The following is a 12,616-nucleotide window of genomic DNA, read 5'->3' on the forward strand; positions in this document are numbered from 1 at the left end:
AAGCAGATTTTTCTATTTAAATTCAAACCCTACCGATAAATTTCTCATTACTATAATCTACTGAAGAGGATTAAACAGATCCTTTGATTTCTTAATAACCAAATGATCAATTATCCATATTAATAATGCTTATTACTGGAAACATTCATCACAAGAATTCTATAGAAAACACTCAACAAGCACAATGAAGACAGGAAGGAAAAGAGCGTTTTAAGATATGGAAATTTCACAAGCATCTACCTGAACATTGATGCTAATCGCAATGCCCCAGAAACTATAGAGAAGAATCCCTCCTTTCAGAACCTCCTCTTTTCCGAAAATCCCTTCCTTCTCCAAAAATTCATGGTCCCTTGAAAATGAACCCCCAAATTGTGATAAAGAGTTCTCTCCCTAAAATTAGGGCACTAATTGTGCATTCACCCCAGAGAACTCTTTGCTCACAACCATTAAACTCTTTATTAACTTTTATTTGTCTTTCTTTTTTCTTTTCCATGCACATACAATAATTAATTTTTACTTGACCCCCTTTAAGTTAATTTATTTAATTTAGTCTCATGCACGTATCATGCATTCATGAAACTCTTAATAACTTAATTCCTTTTCCCACTTCTAAATTTATCCTCAATTTTAATTTTTTTTATTTAATTAATTTCTCAATTAATTAAATAAAATATCAACATATCATATAAATTTTCCATTAAATTAAATCATTGATTAAATCTTTTAATTAGACTTAATTAATAGAAAATTCACCAAAAACTCATAAAGTAAAACACGAAACTCATCATAGTAAAACACATTCAAAATCAAACTAAGGGGTTAAAATCATGAATTAATGCCATCTGACGCATTCAGAAGGTACACAACTCAGATACTTGTCCTAATTGTCAATTAGGATGAATGGCTCAAAGGTTCAAGATTTGGACTTAAGAATTTATCTCCCCTCTCTTACCATTGAGATAATGCAATAGGGTACGCTCATTCTGGCAATTCAGGGAAGTCGATACTCGATACTTGCAACCTGCATAAAATTCACGCATGTCCATGCACGATATATACTAAGCTAAACAGGTAATGGCAGGAAGTGGTGCATTGTGTAGATCCCGACTAGCAGGTGACTACGACTCCGTTCCTTAACCACATCATAAATGCCATACATAAAGAAAACAAACACGCACACCATACGCATGTAGTATGGGGTAAGTATCTATAAGAAAACACCTATGATAATCCATCTAACTGAACATCATCAATAATTTAATAGCAATGTAATAATCATCATGCACACATGAAGTATAGAGTACCAAGTAATCTCATCATATATCAACTGAGTCTAAAACAATATCTAATAATCTCAAGATAATGCTACTAATCATCAAACATAAAACTAGCCTAAAAGAGTTTGGCACTGATAGCAAAAATGTAAACTAGGAAAAATGTAGACTAGGGGTAGACACTACATATCTAACTTGTTAGATACAATTGTTCAATTGTGTGTTGTATTTGATGTTACACAAATGTCATATCAGTTATCAGACAGAGTCTATCGAGCTTAGTTGGTCAGCGAAGAAAAAGATAGAGTCTACCAAGCTCAGATGGTCAACAAAGCAATTTACAGAGTCTATTGAGTGTTTTTGGAAGTTACACTATGAAGACAGCTTCTATCGGGCACTGAAGGATTTTATGGCAGAAGACAGTTTCTACCGAGCTCACAAGGTCAACGAAGGAAAATCAGTTCTTACCTAGTTCACTTGGTCTCCAAAGGATTTTGTAGAGTTTGCAATGTTTACCAAGCTTCACTTGGTTAACACTGGAAATTATTTCTAGAAGTAGTGTTTACCGAGCAAGGTCGACCAATGAAGGATTTCATTGTTTTAGGAAATAATGTTTAATTGTTTCATGTAATGACTGTAGCCGACTGATGTATTGTTTATTGGTAAATGTAACTTGTAAATGAGCCGACTTGACAATTTGTAAGGTATAAATAAAAGGTCAAGTTGTGAATTCTAAAGTATAAATGAATGGATGTATGAATGAGTGAGCATGCAATTGAGTCAATTGTGTAAAGAGGAAGTGTGAGCGATTTTTATAGAAGGATTAGATATCCTTGAGGAGCAGCAAAGGTGTATTCGATCAGTAAGGATCTAGTGACGCAAAATAGAACTCTGTAACAACAAAGATTAGTTGCATCTCATTCAGGTCACTCATTGTTACTTTCTCACAATTGTAGCAGTGAATTTTAAATCTCTTAACAGAGTTGGTTTAGCAACCATTTTTGTAAATCCTCTAACAAGGTGGACAATTCTACTGAATTGTTCTAAAGTCCTCTAGCAAGGCCACTCCTAGCAGGGTGATTAAATCCTCTAACAAGGTCACACCTAACAGTATGTTTTGTAACCTTTAATAGGGTTGGCTCCTAATAGGGCTCACTTCAGAAGAGTGAAAATTAGTAGCTAGTTACTTGGTGGTTTTTCCCATATTGGGTTTTCACGTTAAATCTGGTGTCTCTTGTGTTCATGTTATTTCCTTTTGCATGCATGTTAATAATTGTGAATGCTTAAATATTAGTAATAAGTTAATACACAATTCATCTATCGAGTTACAACATTTTTTTGTGTGGCCACCAAGTGACAACAGTAACTAGTTATTTAAGACATCTAAGGGATCTGTGGATTTGCTTTTGTGGTAACTAATTCACCCCCCCTCTCAGTTACTCCATCTATATTTCCAACATAACTATCATCATTAAATAACTAAAATCACTATATCATCATCAAGATAATCATGAAGACATAAAATAACTAACTCATCACATATATAAACTGAATCTGAAAAACATCTAAATCAAATTGGGTAACCAAGTACCACAATCGTAAAATATAATCATAAAACTAGCCTAAAAGAGCTTGACAACATAACATGAAAAGTAAACTAGGGGTAGACATTACACTAACAATGCCCTCTCCGCCACCCAACTACCACCATCCTAAACACCACCACTATGAGCTACCCTTTTGGGAGAAATATGACATCAAGGAATAGGAATGCCCTCACTCCCCAGAGGTGCCATCGATTTCACCATAGTATGCTTCACCTTTATCCTCCTTTGTACTACCAACTCATGCCTCTCTAATACTATTTTTTGTAGAGAACCGAGAAGATCCCACCACCTCTTCCAAATATTCATCATTTTCCCTACCATTGGTCTAGAATAAGTCTAAATGAAAAAGAGATGCATGCTCCCATCTCCACCACCAATAAGTCTCTAAAGGCCATGATTCATGTGTAGACCTGCACCTACCTTCATACTAACTACAATCTCTATTATCCCAGCAACACACTTGGGCTCCAAAGACATGCAAAAAAACCTCAACACCTAGTATTTTGATGAGCCATCCATCAAAGCCAAAGCCAAGATCAATGATGAAATGTCCAAGTTGGTCCTGGGTCACAAATAAATAGTAAGAAACTTGACCTCAAACATCAAACATACAATTAGTCAAAACTCCACATGATCAAATTTGAATACTTTCCTCATCCACTACACCAAAATCACTCCATGAAACTAGACAACTAGTTTGGTGACTCCAAATAGATTTTTTCCGCCATGAGAATCCACACATAAATAAAAATAACCCCAAATACAAGAAAATGTTTTGGAAAATACACATCACTACACTACCCCACAATATTGCCTTTAAAGGAAATCAAAGCCGCTAGAAAAATTCCCCATCTCTAAGCATAATGTTGAAACATCATATTACTTTGCATTATAATAGATTTTGAGCAACGTAAATCCCACCCTTGACAATTTGCATGTCACCACCTCATCCTTGGGTGTACTCATCACCAAAGAGGGCCAACTCAAAAGTACTTTCTAAACCTCTAGATTCATAAATCCCTTGTCATCACAATAATGTGACATTAGGAGAGTTGTTTTAAAAATCATTTTCGGCCATAACAATAATGCCATTCCCTCGAAACCCAAAATTCTCAAAAATTTCAAAGTTGTCCAACAACCCATTTACTCCTACATTAGATAGTTTGTTTACAATTGTGTTGGCCTCCCAAAGGACATGGGATACCCAAAAATCAATAAAATCTTCTAGTAGGTCCTAGATCCTCTAAATATGTTTGTTGAGGTACCATGTATCCATCTCCCCTTTCACTATGTCATTCACAACAAGTTGTGAATCACCTTCATGAAGCCTCTACACTTGCAAGTTTTTGGCCATCAAAATTGCCCTTACTACTACCAAGCATTTTTATTGTTTGTACCATCTACCAAAATTTTTTATGCCTAGAACAAGGATAATCCCACTCCCATCATGAGCTAGAAAATCACAACCCAAAGGGCCAGGATTGCATTTGGAAGCATTGTCAATATTATTCTTAGTCCACCCCTTCTTTGGTCAAGACCACTGTATTCTATTCACCCCTTCCTTCTAAGGTTTAACCCTCAAAGGCTCATTAAAATTCCTAAACTTCATCAAGGGATAGTTTCATTGCATCATGGAGTCAAACTAATTGAAAGGAAGCTTTTTAGCATTAATATGTGATGTTACATTCATCATGAACTCTGACATTGCCATTTCCAATCTCACCAAAAATCAATTTATAGTTTAACCATTATCTTGAAAGATACTTTTATTGTATTCCTTCCAAATTTTCCATAAAGAAAATATGAGAAAATATTCCAAATCAATGAGAAGGTAGATGACTCCCTATATGAATACTAGGATTCCAACCAACTCTTCAAGGTACTCAGAAGAGGACAACTCCAATTCAACTTCCTCAATTCCTCAGAAGAGGATTACTTTCAAATCCAAGAAAATTTATAGGTCTTGAAAAGATGTTCCAAGGTCTCCTTTTCCTAGTTACACAAGAAACCCCAAATCCATGAGGCTTTCCCTTGTTAGAATTCTGCTATTCCTTGCAAAATTCTAACAAGAGATAACAAGTCTCTTAGATTGAAGCTTAGTTTTCCCCTTCATGTTACCAACATCCTCTAAATTTTATTGAATTAATTTCCTTCCTTGAGACCTCTAACTTCCCAGGTTGGCCTTGGCTGACTTGGCTTTGGATTCCCTAATAGTTATTCTTTCTAAAATACCCACCTTGTTAGACAACCCCTAATAGATCATCATTTGAGTCAAATTAAAATATGTCCCTACCTCCAAAGATTCATGTCCATCTATTTTACTGGGGACATAAGGATGTCCTTAAAAGGTTCATCACACCCTTTCTAATTTTGAGTTCCCCCCTCTATTATCCAATTACCACACCAACTTGATCCTGACACTTTTATAAGGAAGGTGAGGGGATCAACACTAAACCCTCCAAACACTCCTACCCCCTGTTGGTGGTACATGATCTATAGGAATTATGATCTAATCTAGGGCACAATCAACTTCCTCAACAAGTACTTCCTTTCTTTAGATCACACAATCTTGAGTTGCCTTCTCACCTTCCCCCACTTGAGCCATAAAATTACTTCCTTTCTTCAGATCAAACAATCTCGCATTGTCTTTTCACCTTCCCTTCTCACTCTAGCATTACTTTTGAATCCAATTTTGTCTCCTGGATATAAATGACATCCGATCTCACTTGATCAAAGCCTCTTTGATCAAGTATCTCTTTTTAGGGGAATTTCAACCCCTGGCATTCCATGTAAGGATCTTCTTGGCTTCCAAGGAGATAAAAAGTCTCTTTTATTGAAGCTTAGATTTCCCCTTCATGTTACCAATATCCTCTAAAATTTATTGAATTAATTTCCTACCCCTAGACCTCTAACCACCTAGGTTGGCCTTGGCTGATTTGGCTTTGGATTCCTTAATAGTTATTATTTTTGAAATACCCACCTCGTTAGACAACCCCAATAGATCATCATTTGATTAAGATTAAAGTATGTCCCCACCTCCAAAGATTTATCTCCATCTAGCCTGACTTGGGACATGTGGATATCCTTAAAAGGTTCATCACATCCTTCCCAATAATGAGTTCCCCCTCTATTATCCAATTGCCACACCAACTTGATCCTGATACTTTTATAAGGAAGGTGAGGGGATCAACACTAAACCCTCCAAACACTCCGAACCACTATTGGTGTTATATGATCTATAGGAATTATGATATGATCTAGGGCACAATCAACTTCCTCAACAAGCACTTCCTTTCTTCATATCAAACAATCTTGCTTTGCCTTCTCACCTTCCCCCACTTGAGCCATAAGAGAAATGGAACCTTTAACTGACATTGCCAAGGAAGAGTCTACTAAAAGTTTTGCATCTCTAGCTTCAGATGTACATTCCCCACCACCATTTTTGGCCAAAGGCACCTCAGTTCCCACTAATGAGGCTATTATCTCTTAGGTAGTCAATCTAGGGTATAATGAAAAAGGCACTGAAGGCTCAAATCCACACAAGATTGATTAGGAATTAGATTCATTCCTTTTCTCTAACACAACCCTATCAACATCCTGAGATTTAACACTTTAGCTAGTTTCTCTTCCATAGATTTCCCCTCCTTACCCTTTCCTTTATGTGAAGAAAAATATTCCTTCTCAGAGTGTCCCCATTCCTTGTAATTTTAATATTTCACCATAATTTATTCTACCTCCAACTCTTCCCACCAGTAGCCCTCTGAAGTTGAATCTCAATTACTTTAGGTAGATATGACTCAATTTCCATATTATGCAAATTTGTACATGCATACTAAAATCCTCCTCTACGATTGCTTCATCTAACTTGATCAATTTACCTACTTTATCACCTAGGGCTTTGAAATTCTCTTTATTACATTACTCATGTGGAAGGTTATAAAGCCTTTCCCAAATGGGTATCTCTACAATTGAAGCTTGCTTAGGATTAAAATTAGGGACCCAATCTTTGATGAAAAAACCTATTCCTCCCATAAAAAAGGAACTAGTGTACATGATGGCAAGGTTTTGGACCAAAAATATAATCATAAATAAAATGACTAACCTTCAATCAGCCATAGATACACTAGAAAGTATTCTAGGACCTTTTCTGAATAACTATTTAGTCTTAGATGATTCCACACTAGTGGGATGGAGATAAAAATCCTTCAAGTATTTTAATGTCCCCTCAAGGGAGTTGGCATAGCTAGAAAACATTATGAAGGATAGTTGTTTCAACCTATCCCAACAAGAAGATAGACTAATTTGGGTGGGATATAAGAATGAGGAATATAATCCCAAGGATGGCTATAGTTATCTTGTTAGTTTGAGAAATCATCCTAGTATAAAGATCCCACAATCTCTATATTGGAACCCCCTCTGCCTACTTAAATCTAAGGTATTTTCCTGGTTGGCATTATAAAATTAGATTCTTATAGTGGATAAATTCATATTGATAGGTTACGAAGGTCCAACTCGGTGCCCTCTGTGTGGAAATGCAGAAGAAGATATCATATTTTACCTAATTGTGAATATGCAAATGCATGTTGGAATTGGTTCTTTAGTAAAATGAATATTAGAATGGGCCTCTAACTCTCCATCAGGGATCTTTTGTTTTCATGGCCAGGATTGACCTAGATAACATTTTTAAAGGTATCTGGTTTATTGCTCCTTCCATTATGATTTGGGAGATCTAGAAAGAAAGAAATACTACAATTTTAAAAATAAAAGCATGGACTTTGCTTAGATCACTCTAAAGATTGAAACTTATGTTATTGAAGTTATAAATAGTAAACTAAATATTAAAAATGGAACCTCTCAACCTATGTCTCATTGGGATGGTTTTATAAGAAACAAATTGATAGGTTTGAAGGTCCCACCTTTTGTCAAGAAAGGTGGAGTCACTAGAAAAAAGCTCAGAGAAGATTGTTGCTGGAAAGCCTGAGGGTCGATGGGATGGGTTAAATTGAATTTTGATGGTGCTTCCTAGGGTCACCCTAGGACAATAGGGATTGGATGTTGTATTAGAGACCACCATGGTGAAACCTTAGTTATATGTTATAAATCAATTGGCATAGCTTCCAATAATGAAGTTGAACTAAGAGCCCTTATAGAAGGGCTATGATTATGTTCTAAATTAAATTTAAACCAAGTCAAAGGGGATTTTTCTATAATTAGTAATGCAATGAGAAAGAAATTCATACCTGATAGGAAATTAGGATCTTTATTAATAAGGACCCTAGAATTATCTAAGTCTTTTCAAGAAATCACTTTTAATCACATTTATTAGGAAGACAATAACCTTGCCAATATATTAGCTAATGAAGGGGTGAAAAGAATTAATTTGACCATTTTCTCTACTATTTTTCACCCTCCTTAGATATATTTTCTCTAAATAATGGGAATGAAGGTGGTCATTATGATTTCTATTTTATCGTGTACTTCCATTCTCTCTCATTATTTGTGTTCATTTAATTTTCTAACAATATATCCTTCCCACACTTGGGATCAAGAATGTTTTTATAGCGCGTTTTTCCAATTCTTGGTATTTAGTGAAGCAACTTTTAGTAGCTGCCTCTACTGCTTCTAGTTTCTTATTTATAGACCCAAATGGTTCTTCATGCTTCACTATTTACAATGGACACTCTCATTAAGCTCACTTTCCCTAAAAGGTTCATGATATTTGATGCTCCTATCACCAAAGATAGGATTAGGAAATTTATCCCAGTTAGAAATAAAATCATTTGGAGGGTAGTCATGTAGGTTATTAGTGTTCAATACATCAATTTCCCAAATATATTCAAGTCCAATGCTGACATAGTGACTATGTTCATAGTCATAGCTTGGCATATTTATATGGATGGTAATCTTATTGCTACACTGTGTAGAAATCTCTTTTAGGAAGAATTCCTAGGTGGTCTAAACACTATTATGCTAAACATTAGGAATATTATCATTCCCCTTGATGTTAATTAAAATTTTCTCTACAATAGGGGGAATCAGTCCCCATTTACCCTATTATCTTCATCGAGGACCCAACTGGTTTAGCGAAACCTCCACTTCCTCCTCTACTTCTATGCTATCCTGGACCCATTAGAGGATGATTAGCTAGAGGACTATCTTGAGGAGGAAGTGGTGTTGCATGAAAGGCATTTGCATGCAGCTATAGAAGATCTTTGTGATGCATTTTTAGAATAGGGAGGCCCTATTCTATTTTTTTTGTTATGGCTATTTTTTGTGGTTTTAAGGAAACATATAAAATCAACATAGGGGCAACTATAATTTTTGTTATTTATAGTTTCTCTAAAGTTCTATTAATCTTAGGAGAAAACAATCACTCTAACAAGTTATTTGATTTTAAAGACTCGATAGACAATATGGTTAATAGTATTTATAAATAGGATTAACTCTACTATTAATTCACATAATCTTCTTTTAAGGTTCAATTGATACTGTAGATAGGCTTTAAAAATTCAAGTTATCGAGTTTCTTGTCCATTGTCTTATTTTGTGGTAAAGTGGAAGTTCCTTTACAAGTAGGCTATTCCTCTTGTTCCTTATGAGGTATTTTTATTCATCTTTTTTTGGCAGCAATTTTAGATTTCGTTGAGATAAAACTAGAAGTCCTCTTAATTAGTGGATGCTACTGTAAAAGTTTCCCCTTTTTGGTAGGAGGATTCTTCCATATATATATATATATATATATATATATATATATATATATATATATATATATATATATATATATATATATATATATATATATATATATATATATATATATATATAAATAAATAAATAAATAAATATATATATATATATTCTCTAATGGGCTTGTTTAGATTTTATTTGTCTAACCTCGAGGTTTACTAAGAATTAAACAGTTATTCCTCTTTCACAATCTTTAAGGTTCTGACTACTATCAACATTGTTTAGAGAAAGAGGTTCCTTATGTAGCCTCATCGTTTCATGGATGATTAATAAATTCTAGGCCAAGAAGTGGAGATTCTTAATTAATATACTAGTTTTAAATTAATAAAAAAAATTGCAGAATGTTATTTTTCTAAAGCCTATGGTAAAAACTATAAGTTGTTTTGAGTTGTTTATGGAAAGCAATGTATGTCTAATTTATCTACAAGGATCTTGGATGGAGCTTTTTTAAGATGATTGTTTTCTTGGAACATTGTGGCAATTACAATGCCTATACTTGAGTAGTTGGTCTATTTTGGTAGCTAGTATTTTTAGACATGTACTATTTGTTGGGTTTCTAGTGTGCTTTCTCTTGTAGGTCCAATTAGATAGGTATGGCAAGTAGTTTTTTTCTTACAACTATTCGGGCCATCTTTACCGACTTCTTAAACTTTCATTTGATCTCTTAACCTCTTTCTAAAGTCTCTTTGTCTCTATGATGGTTAAGAAACAATAATTAAAATAATGATTTAATTAATGGAGGTTCTCATCTTGCCAACAAATAGAGGTTCTCTTACACTATTTGAGCCCAAAGCTTATCAACTTGGCATTTGTAGCTACTTCTGATAAAGTAGTGTATGTTTCTCTTATCTTAATTTTGAGCACTAACCTTCTAATAAGATACAAATGTTGGTCAATTTTGGGTGTTTTTGTTAGAGTAATTATTGTTTTGCACTTATTAATTAAATCACTTTGATTTAATTAATTAAGTTGCCTATTACTCTAGTTTGCTTAAGCTATCTTGTAGGTGCATATAATTAATATTTTATTAATTATATTGTGCAACCTAGCTTTTTTAGGCTTTAGGTTACCCCTTATGGGTTTCAATCTCCTTTATAAGGATTGATCTCTTTGTATTTTTCATTATGAAGATCCGTTGAATAATATTTTCTTCATCTGAGCTTTTCAGATCAAACCCTTGCCTCTTCTTGTCTTTTTCTTCTCCGTGACAGGGTTTCTGCATGCAGGTTTTCTTGGGCTTCATGGATTTGTTTTGCACTTTTACTCAAATCCTACAACACAGAAAGAGCTTTCCAGCGATATAAAGAAGTCCAAAATCGGAGATCGGATGCTCAAGATATGCCTCCTGGAGTGGAAAATAGAACATCTAGCTTTGACTACCAAAATAGGCAATCAAACTGCATCAAAACCCAAAAACACCTGTACCATCATCTTCATCTCAAAACTAGCTTTCTGACGCATTTTTTGGATCGAAAAAATATGCTCGTATGCTCAAGTTACGGAAGAAAAACCAACAGGGCCTCTGAAAATGCATGAAAATTTATTATTATTATTATTATTTTTTATCATTGTTGATTTTCATTGTAAGCATCTTTATGCAATGCACTGAGATAAAGTGCCACTCTTGCATTTTGGGATCCTTTTCATCATTGTGATTCGTTGTACTCACACTATTTTATAAAGTGCCATGGGGGGATAGTTGTTTTCCGCTTATAGGCCCTCTTTCTCTTTTGCCTCATGCAGTGTCGATGACACGTGCCTTTATTGGTGTCTGTACCTCACTCTCGATGTGTTTGGTTCCTGTGTTGTAGAAGATTTTTGGCCCATCTTTTTAGTTTCCTGTCACCTCACCCTGTCTGCATTAAGGGGGGGTTATATTGTTGTTCTATGCTTCCTTTGTTTGATGGTTCATTGGTGTGAGCTATGTATTTAGTACCTGATCCTACATACTAAGCGATTGCAGTGGCTGGCTACCTAGGCATTTTGGTGAGATGGATCATCTACCATATAGACATGCTTGGTTCGTGCCTTCTATTTCCATGGAGGTTCTACAGATCAGCTTTTTGACAGAGTTTTGCGGTTCTTCATGCTTCAGTGATTCTCTTTCGATCTCTTTTTGTTCCTTCTTCTGGAACATTCTTTGCTATCTCTTTTTGGAGTAGGATTTTTCCCATGTGGTTTTCTTTATTTCTCCTCTTTATAGAGATTTTTTTGTGATTGAGTACTTGATCAAGCCTTGTTGCTAGGACCCAATTTTCCTGCTTTCATAGCTGTGATAGGTTAGCTTACCTCCTGAGCTTCACTTAAGGGGGGTGTTAGAGTAATTATTTGTTTGCACTTATTAATTAAATCACTTTGATTTAATTAATTAAGTTGCCTATTACTCTAGTTTGCTTAAGCTATCTTGTAGGTGCATATAATTAATATTTTATTAATTATATTGTGCAACCTAGCTTTTTTAGGCTTTAGGTTACCCTTTTTGCATTTTGATCTACTTTATAAGGATTGATCTCTTTGTATTTTTCATTATGAAGATCTGTTGAATAATATTTTCTTCGTCTAAGTTTTTCAGATCAAACCCTTGCCTCTTCTTGTCTTTTTCTTCTCCGTGACAGGTTTTCTGCATGCAGGTTTTCTTGGGCTTCGTGGATTTGTTATGCACTTTTGCTCAAATCCTACAGTTTTGTCTATCTGTGGCAGTGTATTTATAGTCTCTTTGAAGCCAGTTCTCTCATAGTCCCAGTGGCTTCATCTTTTTTCAAGGGACTGATTTGGAATAGTACTCTTATTCAAAAGATAAAGTAATACTTTCATAATATTTTTGGCTTATAAAATTAGGGCTCAATTATGTAATTCCAAATCAAAAAAGCTCAGTTGTAAATGTTGATGCTTTATGTTATGAATTTTCAAAAGAAGGTATGCCTTCTTCAAGTCCCTTTTTGGGCATGTCCATGTATACAAGACTTCGACCCCATGCGACAACATAGGT

The sequence above is a fragment of the Cupressus sempervirens genome, chromosome 5 (assembly GCF_028749045.1).
Source record: "Cupressus sempervirens isolate cs-2001-9-10 chromosome 5, ASM2874904v1, whole genome shotgun sequence".
NCBI classification, from domain to species: domain Eukaryota; kingdom Viridiplantae; phylum Streptophyta; class Pinopsida; order Cupressales; family Cupressaceae; genus Cupressus; species Cupressus sempervirens.